This window comes from Nyctereutes procyonoides, unplaced genomic scaffold, assembly GCF_905146905.1.
Source record: "Nyctereutes procyonoides isolate TBG_1078 unplaced genomic scaffold, NYPRO_anot_genome, whole genome shotgun sequence".
NCBI classification, from domain to species: Eukaryota; Metazoa; Chordata; class Mammalia; order Carnivora; family Canidae; genus Nyctereutes; species Nyctereutes procyonoides.
The window spans coordinates 55,931,334-55,946,126 of record NW_026575126.1 but is presented as its reverse complement, the minus strand read 5'-3'; the positions used below and the strand labels follow the sequence as shown (position 1 = coordinate 55,946,126).

The 14,793-nt window shown below is 43.2% G+C and overlaps 1 protein-coding gene and 1 pseudogene across 3 annotated transcripts in view; one reads left to right on the top strand and one right to left on the bottom strand.

The window, feature by feature from the left end:
• PRKCB (protein kinase C beta) overlaps positions 1 to 14,793 on the bottom strand; it is a 328,355-nt gene that overhangs the window by 277,669 nt on the left and 35,893 nt on the right. The gene's annotated exons all lie outside the window — the stretch shown is intronic.
• LOC129519979 (ADP-ribosylation factor-like protein 2-binding protein) lies at positions 3,219 to 3,964 on the top strand (annotated as a pseudogene).

Sequence of the window (14,793 nt, the reverse complement as noted above, 5' to 3'; positions counted from 1 at the left end):
GGCTGAGAGATCCTAAATAGAATGTAAATAAATTTAACCCAATAACATAATGAAAGAATAATGCAAGAATGACTTAAGTACTGGGGAGCATAGTAACAATAGAGGTCATAAAAGTCATACATTATTTTGGTTTTTTACAATGAACATCTATTTTTCAAAAGCAACAATGCTACTTTCTGGGAAAAATTGAAAGCAATGATCATATCTAGTGATCAACAGAATTTGGAAGTGTATGTATTGCAGGTGAGGGTATAGATTAGTGACAACTTCCCTGGAGAACAATCTGGCAACAAAAACCTTTAAAATCGCCATGCTCGGGATCCCCGGGTGGCGCAGCGGTTTGGCGCCTGCCTTTGGCCCAGGGCGCGATCCTGGAGACCCAGGATCGAATCCCACGTCAGGCTCCCGGTGCATGGAGCCTGCTTCTCCCTCCACCTGTGTCTCTGCCTCTCTCTCTCTGTATGACTATCGTAAATAAATAAAAAAATAAAAAATAAAAAAATAAAATCGCCATGCTCTAGATTCAGAAATTGCAATTTGGGGAACTGTGATAGGTCTACAAACAACGGTCTCAATATTTTTATGCCTCCTGTAGGCAATGCCCTTTGCTAATGTCCTCTGAAATGAGCTCTGGGCTTGGCCACTGTCAAATGCTCTGGCCTATGGGACAAACATAGGCTTGACACAGTACAAACTGGAGAAAAGTCTGTGCATCAGGGACCTTCGTGCTGCTCTTACAACTCTGTGATTGCTATATAAACAAGGCTGGCAGGCTGAAAGATGAGACACCACAATCATCCCAAGCAATGCACCAGATGATTGCAAGTGCCTGAGGGAGCCTAACCTATATCCACAGATTCTAGCCCAGAACAAGAAAACTGCCTAGCCCAAACTGCAGCCCTTGGGCAGAGCTAAATAAATATCTGTTGTTTTACACTACTAAGTTGTGGGATGGTTTGTTACACAGCAAAAGCTAACTAATACTAAGGATACTAAATTAACCTTAGGAAATATTCAGAAACAGACGTCTATAAAGATAAATAGACAACGATGTTATTAATAATAGTGCTTAAATAATATTGAATAATAGGGGCTGCTTAGGTAAATTTTGGTATACCCATTCAATGAAAATCTACACAACGATTAAAAATCCCTTGTAGAGAGGCAACTGGCTGGCTCACTGGTGGAGTGTGTGATTCTTGATCTCGGGTATGGGCTTGAGCCCCACGGTGGATGTAGAGATTACTTAAAAAGAAATCTTTTTAAAAAAAAAAAAGATTTTATTTATTATTTGAGAGAAGAGTGAGTCTGAGCAGGGGGAGAGAGGGAGAGGGAGAATCAGGCTCCCCACTGAGCAGGGAGCCTGATGCGGGGCTTGATTCCAGGACCCTGATCATGACCTAAGCTGAAGATAGATGCTTCACTGAACCACCCAAGTGCCCCCCAAATTTTTTTTAAATCTTTAAAAAAAATCCCTTGTAAAAAAAAAATCCCTTGTAGAAAAAAATTTGATGTGGTAAATATTTACAATACATCACTTAGTGCAAAAAGAAGGCGATGAAACAATATTATGGTATGATACTATTTTTGTCAAAAAACAAAAATGAATACACATATTTATATGTATGGAAAAACACTAGAATGACATAAAAATGTTACCAGTGCCAGTCGTTGAACATGATGGCTTTTCTTTTTGTGGTTGTTTTTTTGTTTGGTTTGGTTTGGTTACACTTTTCATATATCCTGAATTGATCCTAAGTCACTACTTGTAAATAGTCACTGGACTGCTCTGGGAGCTGAACTTGGTACACTTGGAGTCCACTGAAGGCCACTGCTGAAAAATCAGATAAGGAGTAATCCAGGCATGGATGTTAGAAAATCCTCCTAGTATAATCCCTGTTAAACCAGCCTAAGCATGGTGCTTGTCAGCACAGTTGAGAAAAGCAAACGGAGAAAGAGCCAGAAAAGGCAGCCATGTTGTTGGCAACAGACTTCATGCCATCGCCAATATATTGACTCCACATCCACCAGGGTTTACTGGCTTCTCCCTTGTACTCACTCCTGAAGTGTCATTCTCTCCTCCAACCTCTCCCTCCTATATTCCCTTCTTACCTTTCCCTTTATTTACTGGTCATTTGGATTTGCTCGGAGTCCCTCTGAGAGGAAAAGGAGAGATTCAGATAGGGGGCCAGAGAAGAGGGATCCAAAGATAAAGCATATCCAAGGTCTTAGCAGGGCTCCTGTTACACTCCATCAAACCATCCCTACAATCAAGAACCATCACAAGGGCTATTTCAAGTTTACCCTATAGACTGAGTGATCAAGGGATGCAGATCTCCAATATGGCTAAAAGGATGATGCCTGGTCCATCCTCATGTTAAGAGACTGGTTCTACTCACATGGTATTGTGGACATAAACCTGAGACAAGTGATAGATTGAGATCACAAGACTTGCATAACAGTCCAGTTCTGATGCTAACTTGATATCTAACCTAAGAAATCATGTCACCTCCCTGGGACATCCTTTCCTCTTCTGCAGAATAGGCCCAATAACATTAATTAATAAACTCCCACCAGAACTGATGTGCTTCTCAGTGCTGTATACCAAAAGGGACTTAATATGTATACATCGAATGAAATAAATAAAATTACCTCACTACCCACTCACACAGGGATTCATATGAAGAGTGGATGGATGGGAATGCAAGTGCCTTAAGTGAACAAATCACACTACCATGTAGATCTCTGTGGGGTTTTTTTACTAATATGAAAACAGAAATAACATTGTCTTGGAAATAACATGCTCATCCCTTGAGATAAAAGCTCTGGGGCTTTGCAAAACAAGGTTTGAGAATCACTGAAGTAAGAATTAAAGCTCATGACCTTAAAACGACTTAATCCCCCAAATCAGCAACACTGCATCCTGAAGCAACAGAGTTTTATTTTTTTTTTTTTAACCAACCATGTAGTCAGTCTTTAAAGTCCAGGACATAAGACACAGTAGAGCAAAGAGGGTGCTATTTCTCAGCATTCTTATTGAGACAGATGAGTGGGGCGAGGGTGAGGGGCAGTGAAGAGAGAAGTAAGCTTTCCCAACACATCTATCTACCACCAATTAAAATGTTGAGTGTCGGGCGAGGGCGGCGCGCGCCGAGAGGCCTGGCCGGGCGCGGGGGCCCGGGCGGCGCGTGGCCGCCGCCGGGGAGCCTGAGGCCTGAGGCCCGGGCGGTGAGCGGCCGCGGCGTCGGCGGCGAGGCCTCCCGGATGCGGGCTGGGGCTCCACGGAGCAGAGCGGAGGCTGGGCCCGGGCCGCGGGCGGGGTAAGGCCGACGGGCGCGCTCGCCCCGCGGGTGGATGCGGCGGCGGCGGCGGCGGTGGACGCCCTAGAGGAAGAGAGCTTCGCGCTGTCGTTCTCTTCTGCCTCTGATGCAGAATTCGACGCTGTGGTTGGATATTTAGAGGACATCATCATGGATGACGAGTTCCAGTTACTACAGAGGAATTTCATGGACAAGTACTATCAGGAGTTTGAAGACACGGAAGAGAATAAACTCACCTACACGCCTATTTTTAATGAATATATTTCTTTGGTAGAGAAGTATATTTGAAGAACAGCTGCTGGAGCGGATTCCTGGGTTTAACATGGCGGCTTTCACAACAACTTTACAGCACCATAAAGATGAAGTGGCAGGCGACATATTTGACATGCTGCTCACGTTTACAGATTTCCTGGCTTTTAAAGAAATGTTTCTGGACTACAGAGCAGAAAAAGAAGGTCGGGGACTGGACTTAAGCAGTGGTTTAGTGGTGACTTCATTGTGCAAATCATCTTCTGTGCCAGCTTCCCAGAATGACCTGCGGCCCTAGGTCCCACCACCCAGCAATGGGATCTTTCTGGACGTTGCCAGCCCAATAGACTGGAAGAGGCTCTGACTAATGTGACAATACACGTTGGAAAGACTGACTCTGTTTTACAACTCATTAATGTTAAGTATTGATGGGTCAGAAGACAATCCACTGACCCTCCAGAGACCCTGAAGCACCTTCTCGTGTTCGGTAATCCTAGCACTCCTCCCCGAGCAGACCCCCTGCCTCAGGCCTCTGCGTCAGGCCTTTCTGGAGCAAGCCCAAGGCGGGCATCACACCGGGGCCTCTTCCCCTGATATACATGCTGGTAGGTCAGAAGCATTTGGAAGAACCCATCCTCTCCAGCCCACTTTGGCTCAGCAGGTTCTGCATGTCCATCAGGCTCTTGTGTGCTCACAGCCTTCTGTATGCATCGTTTCATCAGACCTGCAGCCCCAAAGGGGGTTCTTCCTGTTGGGGAACATTTCCCTAGGCTGTTAATCAAGCCAGCCGCCTGGCTGAGCTCCCTGCCACATCCCAGCTAGCCTCGGCTCTAGGAATCAGCTGAGGATTCAGTCCTGTACCTGAAGCTCCATGTGAAAATCAGTTTCTTGTCTTTCACTTCGCAGTCCTTGCATCACTGTCTTCTGCTAGTCCTTGATGTAGTCTGTTTCTAGAATCCTCTTAAGCATTTTTTAGAAAAATATTTTTATAGGTAAATACTCAGGCTAACCTAGTGGATATAATCTTGGAGCCTCCATGATTACCCACTTAAAGATCAAAGTATTATATGCTATGTGCTTTTTAGCTGTTAGTGCTATGAAAGCGAAAAGGCTTTCTTTGTTGGCATGCCTGGTTTACTGGGCGCCAACGAGTGTGTGCTTATGCTGGAAGTAGGCTAAAAGGTCTCCCTTTCTTACAGCATGTTAAGTGTTTGTACAGGTTTCTGAAATCCCTTTCCATATAAATCATTTTGTTAGGTGTTCTGTTGGGGGTAGGGTCTCTGTAGTTGCCTCCTCCTGTCAGAATCTGCCTGCCAAGATGGTGTTCCACTGAGCTAGCTCAACAGAAGTAGGAGAGCAGACAGCTTCACTGGTCATCTGTAGGCTTTGACGTAACACAATGTTTCAGAGAAATTACTGACCAGAAAAGACATATCATACCTCTAGAAAGAAAAAGCATAGTGTATTTCAATTCCCAATGTGTACCTTCTATATTTTTTCCTTAAGTAAAAACAAGACTCTGCTGAAAAAAAAAAAAAAAAAAAAAAAAAAATGTTGAGTGTCAGGGAGCCTGGGTGGCTCAGTCTGTTGGGCAATTGCCTTAGGCTCAAGTCATGATCCCAGGGTCCTGGGATTAAGCTTAGTGGGGAACCTGCTTCTCCCTCTCCCTCTGCCCTCCACTTGTGCTTAATCTCTCTCTAGTGCTCTCTTTCTCAAATAAATAACTTTTTTTTTTTTTTTAATATTGAGCATTGAGGCCCTCACCAAGATTTTCTCAAGGGCCTGCAGTAGCGTGTACTTCCTTACCATTGAGACCAAGGGAGCCATGTCACTTATTAACACACACTTGTCCCAGCAAATGTCACAGAGGGATGTGGGATCCAGCCATCTCCCAATTTGTACACATTTGAAAGCTGTTGGTGATACAGGTCTGGGAGGGCGTGGGCAGGGGGCCTGTGGTTTTTCACACATTCCACTGGAAAGGCTTCTAACTGTATAAGGAGGTAGGTTGTGGGATGCCAGCCATGCTAAACACTGACAAATTCCCTTCTGGTCAGAGTCTGCAAACTGTTGGTGCTGTCTTTGGTAAAAACTCCTTCCCTGGGTCAGTGTGATGGGCAGACATGCAGCATTCTCCTTCACAAATGGCTTCATTAGGTTGCTCATCAACCCACCCAGAGAAACACAGTCTCCTACAACGGGGCATTGGATCTAGAGCTAAAATCACCATAACTGACTGGCTCCTCTAATTTAGGTCTCATGCCTCATCCTTCTTAAACTGAGGATTCTAGGAAGAACTAATAATAGTAACGCCTGACACAGTCGTATACATCCTGGAGATAGGCCCAACATAGGTAACTGGGCAACATACTTTGGGAAATGCCCAAGAGAACCCCTGCTCCCAGTTATGTCTTTATTATTTTCAAAAATAATATCTGCTAGCACATGCTCAATGGGAAAGTTGAAGAACACAGATGCACACATAAACAACACAACACACACACACAGTAGCATTTACAACTTCAACCACTCAATGATAAACACATATAAAAACATGTGAGAATACCAAATGGTCCTTTAGTTCTTTCCCTAGGCATATACACACATATCAAGATAAACATCTTACATTATAACGAGATTTTTTTTCCTATCTAGCCATACATCATGATCATTTTCGCAAGGAATGCAACAAGCATTTTTCATGGCAGTTATGATACTCTACTAAAAGCTTTAACATTAGTTACCTATTGTACAGTTTGGCTATTTACAATTACAATTATCTTCTTATTAAAAGCAGCACAATGGCTTTCCTAGCATGTCTTTTTGTACATCTCAGTTTCCTAAAGAGGCTCTGAAATTGAAGATCTTTTAAGTAAGAAAGCACAAGAATTATAAGGCTAGGTTGATGCAAGCCTAGGTATGCCTTCATGAATGTTGAAATATCCTAAGATTAAGGTAGACATCAGTGTGGGGAGGATGGTCATGACTCAGGTCCCAGTGTCTTCAGTAAATGGTGGGGAGTGTGTAGTGGTCTATCAATGAAAATGGGGAAGAAGCAAGAGAGCAAAATGGTCACTTACTGTGAGTCTTAAAGGTAAGGACTGCTGTTCCTGAGCGGGATGGTATCCCCCAGAAGAAAGTCGGGTTCCTCTTTACGTAGGAGGAAGAGAAAGTGTTGAATAGAAGCAAGTCTAGAGTGTGCAGTTAACAGTCAACAGGGTATCAAGAGAGCCAGGAGTCAGGTATGAAGCAGGGAAGGTACTGGGACTGGAACTTGCCTCTCAGCCCATGATTAAGAATTACAAAGTGGAAAACATGGTTGGAAGTGATCAGGCTCCTAAGTCTTCAATGGGGCACAGACTACCTTGCTTCCAGAAATAGTTAGGGGTCCCAGGGATTGTCTCTCCTGGTTTCAAGTAAGTGGCCCAAGATACGCTAGGCTTACAAAGACATTCTGTTCCAAGTGATATATGTCACAGGAAGGACAAAAGCCTCTACATGGTTCAAAGCAAAAAAAACAGCCTTATTCTGGGTAAAGACTATGTCATAGGGCTCAGGGAAGCTTCTTGCAATAGAATAAGAGTATTAGAAGCTTTGCAGAAAGTTGGTGAGGTCTATCTCAGGAAATCATTTCTTAATTCAGGCAATAATATTAGAGAATGAAAGGTCGGTGTGTTCTTTTTCAAATATTACTTCCCTCAGTAAGGATTTTCAAGGTAGCTACAGAATGTAGGACTCCATAGAACTTCCTAGAAGTTAAAGAGATCTATTTATTCATTTATTCATTAAAAAAAAAAATATGTATTGTCTACTCTGTGCAAGGCAACATTCTAAACAGAGAAGCAAACAACTGAGTCCCTGTCCTCATGGGGAATTTGCTGTTTATAATTAGCAACAAATAAATAAATATATAATAAAATGCCAGATTGTATGAGGTACTATAAAGAAAAAGGAAAGAAGGTGTAATGTTATTGTACATAGATGGCAAATGAGAGAGACAGAAAGAGAAAAACTGACAGGATAGCTGGCTTATAGTAATAAGCCATCCCAAAATAGGCAAAGGTTTCTCTTTCTCTCATACATGTCTGTGTCAGGCCAGTTAGAGGACTTGTTCTATGTAACCAGAATCACGCTGACAGAGAAGTCTGAACTCAAAGATCACTCTAGAGAGTCTGGAACTAGCAGTGACATGCCCCAGCATAAAAATGACATATATCACTTTGGATTACAACTCATTGGCCGGAACTACTCATACGGCCGTACTCACCCACAAAGGAAACCAGAAGTATCACTGGCCTGCAAGACCAAAAACCAGAAATACTTAGTGAAGAGCATTAGTGATTATGATAGTAGATAGTTAAATAGATGGATAAATGTACTAATAGTAATAGCTAACACTCATACAGCACTAATGAAAACACCTTAAGTGTATTGACTTACATATCCCTCATAACAATGCTATGACATACGTTCTATTAATATTTTCAATATCTAAGATTGATGAATCACTGAACTCTACCTCTAAAACTAATAATACACTATATGTTAATTAATTGAATTTAAATTTAAAAGATGTTTTAAAGAAAAAAAATCTTTAAAAATTTTTTTCAGTATCAATCTCATTTTATAGCTGAGGAGGCTGAGGCCAGAAAGGTTAAAATTCTTAATCAATATCATATACTTGGTATGTGGCAGAGCTGAGGTCTCAACTTAGGATAACTCCACGTCTATACTCTTAACCATTACACTATGGTGAATATGGATAGAGGACAGATGGACAGAAGGATAGATGAATGAATGGATGGGTGAGTGGAGGGGGGTGGATAAATGGATGATGGATGGAATAGGTGGATGGATAAGTGAGTGGATGGATAGATGGATGGACGAATGAAAGGATGAGAGAGTGGGTAGGTGGATGAATGGATGGATAGATAAGAGTGGATGGATGGATGGATGGATGGATGGATGGATGGATGGATGGACAAGTGGACAGGTGGATGGATGGGTAGATAGGTGGATGGATGAATGGGTAGACAGATGACCAGTCATGTTAAATGGCAGTAATAGCATTTACTAGAAAAATAAGAGAACTTGACTCATGCTCCACCAGTAGAAGTGGACTCATACACTTGCAGGTCCCACATTCATCCCACCAGTCTTGGTCATCCAGCTATGACACTTACATTCTCAAAAGCACAACCTGTGGAAAAGCTGTCACAAGGTTCTAAGCACAAGAGCAGGGGCCAACACAGATGTAGTACGCGTTTGCCAGTGAAATCCTTCCAGGCATCTTGTAACCACAAGCCTGCCACCCAGTTCCCACACAGAGGCCCCTTTTTGGCAGATCGGGAGGAGTAATTCCTGACAGATAAAGACAGTCAAGTCCAGGCCAACCCAGGGATGGCCATGACAGGCTGGAGCAGAGAAAAAGCAGCCGGGGATGGAGGGTGGACAAACTGGCAGTTATGGCAAAACTAGTGGTACCTGGGTCAGAAGGTACATTTGGGTTTTGAGGATTTTCCCTCTGATACCAGCACACATTAAAATGGGAAATAGTTACCAAGCAGCATTTTGCTGGTTAACAGCATACAACTTCCTGGGTAAAGAGAATACAGAAAGGCAGCAAGAAGACAGCCTTGAATGTTCTTCCTCTCCATCCCACATCCACTATCCCTGCTACACCATCATGCCAACCTCATCTTCTCCTCACGATCATTCCAACCTTGACATGGCTCATCCTAGGGCCCAGAACAGTATTTTCCCCAACTCTGCATGGCTGGCTCCTTTCCATCTTACAGTTCTCTGATCCCGTGTCAATTGGTTGTGGGGAGGGAGAGTCCCTATCTAAAGTAGGCACTCATTCTGTTGCCTTCTCCTGATTCAGGCTCCCCAGGACATTAATCACAAATTGAACTCATTCTGGTTTTCCAATTCACTTACTTGGGTGTTATCTGTCTTCCTGAAGCATCAGCTCCATGAGGACAGGGATCCGTCTCAGCGATTCTATTGCCACAGCCTAACTTAGTGACTAGAACATGGCTGGTACCAAATAAATGCCAAGGGAGCAAATGGAGGTTTCAGCTGGAGCTGTGGAGCAATTAGAGGCCAGGTCCCCAGAACAGTCTGCCCTAGACACTTCCACTCAGCCATTCCACATCTAAGAATACATCCAAAAGGATCAAAAGCAGAGTCTCAAAGAGACATTTTTTTAATATTTTATTTATTTATTCATGAGAGGCATAGAGAGAGAGGCAGAGACACAGGCAGAGGGAGAAGCAGGCTCTATGCAGGGAGTCCGACATGGGACTTGATCCCGGGTCTCCAGGATCACACCCTGGGCTGAAGACAGGTGCTAAACCGCGGAGCCACCCAGGCTGCCCTCAAAGAGATATTTGGACACTTATGTTCAGAGCAGCATAATTCAAAATATCCAAGAGATGAAAGCAACTCAAGCATCCATGGACAGAAGAAGGGATAAGCAAAATGTATATCCATACAATGGAATTCAGCCTTAAAAAGGAAGGACATTCTGACACATGCTGTAATATGGATGAACCTGAAGGACATCATGTTAAGGGTAGCAAGTCATTCACAAAAAGACTACTATATGATTCCACTTAGATGACATATCTAAAGCAGTCAAACTCCTGGAACAAAATAGAATGGCAGTTACGAGAGACTGGGAGGAGGGTCAATGGGGAGTTGTTCTTTGGGTATATAGTTTCAGACTGCAAAAAGCTTCAGACATCTGCTCTACAACTTAACACATCTACACTGTACACTTAAAAATGGTTAAGGCAGGGGGCATCTGGATGGCTCAGTCAGTTAAGTGTCTGCTTTGGCTCAGGTCATGATCCCAGGGTCCTGGGATTGAGACCTGTCAGGCTCCTGCTCAGCGGAGCAGCTCAGCGGTTTCTCCCTCTGCCTCTGCCCCTCCCCACCGCTTATGCTCACACTCTCTCATGCTCTCTGTCTCTCTCTCAAAGAAAACCTTTTTTAAAAAAATTTTAATGATTAAGGCAGTAAATTTTATGTTCTTTACCATAATTTTTAAATGATCTAATATTTTTTAAACAATAGGAGTGCCTGAGTGGCTCAGTGGTTGAGCATCTGCCTTCCGCTCAGGTCATGATTCCAGAGTCCTGGAATTGAGTCCTGCATTGGGCTTCCCACGGGGAGCCTGCTTTTCCCTCTGCCTGTGTCTCTGCCTCTCTGTGTATGTCTCTCATGAATAAATAAATAAAATCTTTAAAAATATATATTTTTTAAACAATAAAATTTCCACCTATCCCAGGGAACAGAGTGGAAAGCTGTAGCTAAATCAGCTAAAAGGAGGTTGGAGAGGGATAGGAATTGGGGAAAAAGCCAGGAGCAGAGGGTCCTATTAACTGCCCTGTCCATCCTTTGACATTCGCCTTGGGAAAATGGACACAGAGGCCCCTGGGCCTGAGCCCCACTGCACATCAGGGGAGTCAAGAGATTGGACAAACACCCCTCTCAACACCATTCCTAAAAACTTCTGGAAATCTGCTCTGAGGACCTAATTAGGGGTACAGGCCCAGGATGCTTATCATAGCCCTGCTTATAATGGTGAGAAATGGGAATACCCTCGATGACCATCCTCGAGGCACCTGCTAGGAATGGGTGGTCAAGCCATACAGTGGAGCCCACAGACTCCCACGAAAGAACAGTAGTGGAAACGGGAACTGACAAATGGGTAGTCTCATAAATCATCACGCCCCCATCTGTGTGTGAGAGAGAATCAGAGACAAACAAAGAAGCTTATACACCAAGGTATTAAAATGTGTAGGGGGTAAGATTACTTGCCTTCTCTGTATCTTGTATGTTCCATAGTGAACATGTATTGCTTTGGCAATAAGAAAGAATTATTTTAAAGAAGAAAATACAGCAGAGCAGTTGTTTATAAGGAAATGCCAGGGGATCCCAAAGAAAATTCTCGTACCCTCAGAGTCAAATTATAGCACAGAAAGAACCTCCAGTAAGGAAGAGAAAATACAAAACTCCAGTTATATAATTCAGAAAGGCCTGCAGAGGCTGCCAGACACCCACAGAGATCCAAACAGACCTTCTGGAACACAAACCGGGGCACAGTAAACACACACATACAAAAGTCCAAGGACCCATCCAGTGATGAAAGATTATACACGCCGCATTACAGAGACAAGAGTGAGTGTGAAAGGGGAGGCAAGAAATAATGTTAATGCTCCTTTAAGGTACCGGTGCCAGCTTTTGGGGACAGGGAGGGGGTTTGTTCACAGAGCACACACCCCCTTCCAGGGAGCCCCTATAATTAAGCTAATGCTAAGAGGAAGGAGCCCTTCTATTTAGCTGTCAATTGCGTGAGCACAAGAGGTGAGTCAGGCAGCCCCTCCAGCAGAGTGGAAAAGACCAAGGAGCCCGCCAGCTGACCTAGCTTCCACTGTGATTGCTTGAGTGGGGGTAGGGATACACACAATGAAGCCTAGTAGCGTGACTCTCAAAGCTGGGACAAATAATATTACTAGGAAACACTTTTAGAGCACATCTTAGGTGCCAGGCACTGTTCTAAATGATACACATATACCTATATGGGATTATACATATATATATACACACTCATTTAATTTTCTCAACAACTCCATGAAGTAGTTATTATTATGATTCCCATTTTACAGATGGGACAACTGAGAGGTTAAGTAACTCGCCTAAGGTCACAGAGGCAATATATAGCAGAAGCAAGATTCAAACCCAGGAAGCTGGGCCCCAGGGTCTATGCTCTGAACTATTACACTCTTCTCTCCTGGAAATCCAAAAGGCCATAAACAAATGTTTCTCCCAGACTATTCGGACATTGGTTTGTAAAAGATTCATCTCAAGAAGTTACAGAAGAGGAAGGAGAAGAAGAAGAATCAGTAGTAGTAGTAGTAGTAGTTGTTGTTGTTGTTGTTGTTACATAGCCTCAGGGTCAAACATCCTTGGCACCTCATGAAAACAGCCCAACCTTACCCAAGAAAACAACTTTCCCACCCCATCTCCCCTACTACTTCGGTCCACAGCCCTCAGTACTCTCTACTGCTAAGAGCCCCTGGAGTGTGAAAACCAGCTCTCAGCAGGAGCCACACAGCATTCAACCACTCTGCCCTGCCTCTTAAGAACACAGGCTCTGAAAACAGAGGGACAGTTCAGAACCCCGTCTACACCCCTGTTGCATTACCTTCAGAAGGCTAATTAATCCCTCTCAACACCTCCATTTTCCTTTTGTAAAATAGGGAGAACAGTATTAAAGTCAATACTCATGACTCACAGATTCCATATTTGCCAATTCGCCTACTTGCTCTAACTTGTAACCCCAAAATCAATACTCACGGTACTTTCATGGTCATTCTCGGACACATACAGAGCTGCAGAAAATTTGAGTCACCCGACACACACATTCCCAGCTGCCGTTGAACAAGACGATGCTCTACCTTCTTGTTTCAGTTTTCACATTGGAAACGAGTTTTGGAGGGTTATTTTTTTGTGACATATTTAGTACCACATCTTTCACACTTTTGTGCTTTTTGTTGGAAACTTTGTATTTCAAATGGCACCCAAGGGTAAGTTCCTAAATGCAAGAAGGTTGTGACGCATCATTTGAAGAAAATAGGAATGTTAGGTAAATTTCATCCAGGCATAAGTTGTAGTGCTCCTGGCCATGAGTTCAATGTTAGTCAACAACAGATATTAAATAAGGTGACTTTAAAATAGAAACACACACAAAACAAGGTAATGTATTGATCGGTTGACAAAAACATCATGGCCAGAGGCTCAAGGGAACCTGATCCTGTATTCCCCTAGAAGTGATGTTTCATTCAGTATTCACTAAGACAGTGTTTGCAGCAACTTTATCAAACCTAACTATTGCAGATAACAAGAATTGTGTCTCCAAGTAATATCAGTCTTTTTTTTTTTTTTAGATTTTTATTTACCCTAATAAAAGAAAGAAAGCACAAGCTGGGGAGGAGGATGTACAAAGGGAGAAGGAAAAGCAGACTCTCCACTGAGTGGGTAGCCCAAGGCCAGGCTTGATCCCGGGACCTTGAGACCATGACCTGAGCCAAAGGCAGACACTTAACCAACTGAGCCACCAGGTGTCCAAGCAATGTCAACCTTGAATAAGCCAACATCACTAAGGCACTTACAACAGTGTTTTGGCAATACTACATGCTACGTGGGCATTCTCTATTATCACTTACACAGATATCTTAGCTTGAAGACTGAGATGAAATAAAAAACCAAGACCTCACACGGAACAACTAATATTTGGGAAATTTTGAATGGGTCAGTTCAATGGCCCAGACAAATTTTTAGGGAACTTTGATGATACGGCACACCATTGGTGAAGACCTTAGAGTCAATAATTGGTTTTAGATTGAGAAAAGAAGACTCCAAGGAACATGAATGGGATTGATGCCTAGGATTTACTACCCTTGGTTTTACCTAAGGAGTGTTATGGCAAGGGGCAGGGATGTCTTGGTGGTGTCCTTAAGTCTCAGCGGGTCATGTGACTCACCCTAAGCCAATCAGAAACTTTCTCACTGAATTTTTGCATCTTGAACAGAATTATTCATTCTCTCTATCCTACCTTGAAGGAATGGACCATTCAGTCCACTTCCTAGATCCCCAGAACTTCTCTGATTCCAGAACTTTCTAAAGCCTAAGTCTTCACCTTTTCCTTCATATCTCTGACCTGTCCCATATCCTAATAGATTCCCTTTTGCTTAAATTAATCAGAGTCCGGAGTGCCTGGGTGGCTCAATCAGTTAAGCGTCTGCCTTGGGCTCTGGTCATGATCTTCGGGTCCAAGGATGGAGCACTGCATCAGGCTCCCTGCTCAGCGGCAAGTCTACTTCTCCCTCTTCCTCTGCCTCTGTGATCTCTCTCACTCTCTCTCAAATGAATAAATAAAATCTTTTAAAAAATTAATCAGAGTCAGCTGACTACTCACAATCAAAGAAGCCTAAAGACAGGAATTTTCACAAGATAACCTTTTTTCCATCCACCCTCAGAATAAAGGAAATTCCAGTGCCAACCACTTTCCCCAAATGAATACTTTAAGTGGTGGCATTTCAAAAGGAGAGATCAGAGCAAATACATCTGTGAAATATCCAGATGCCCTTAAATGAGTTCAGTTCTTCTGGTTCAGATGAATTTCATAGCAGACTTCCCAGAGATCTCACAAAAG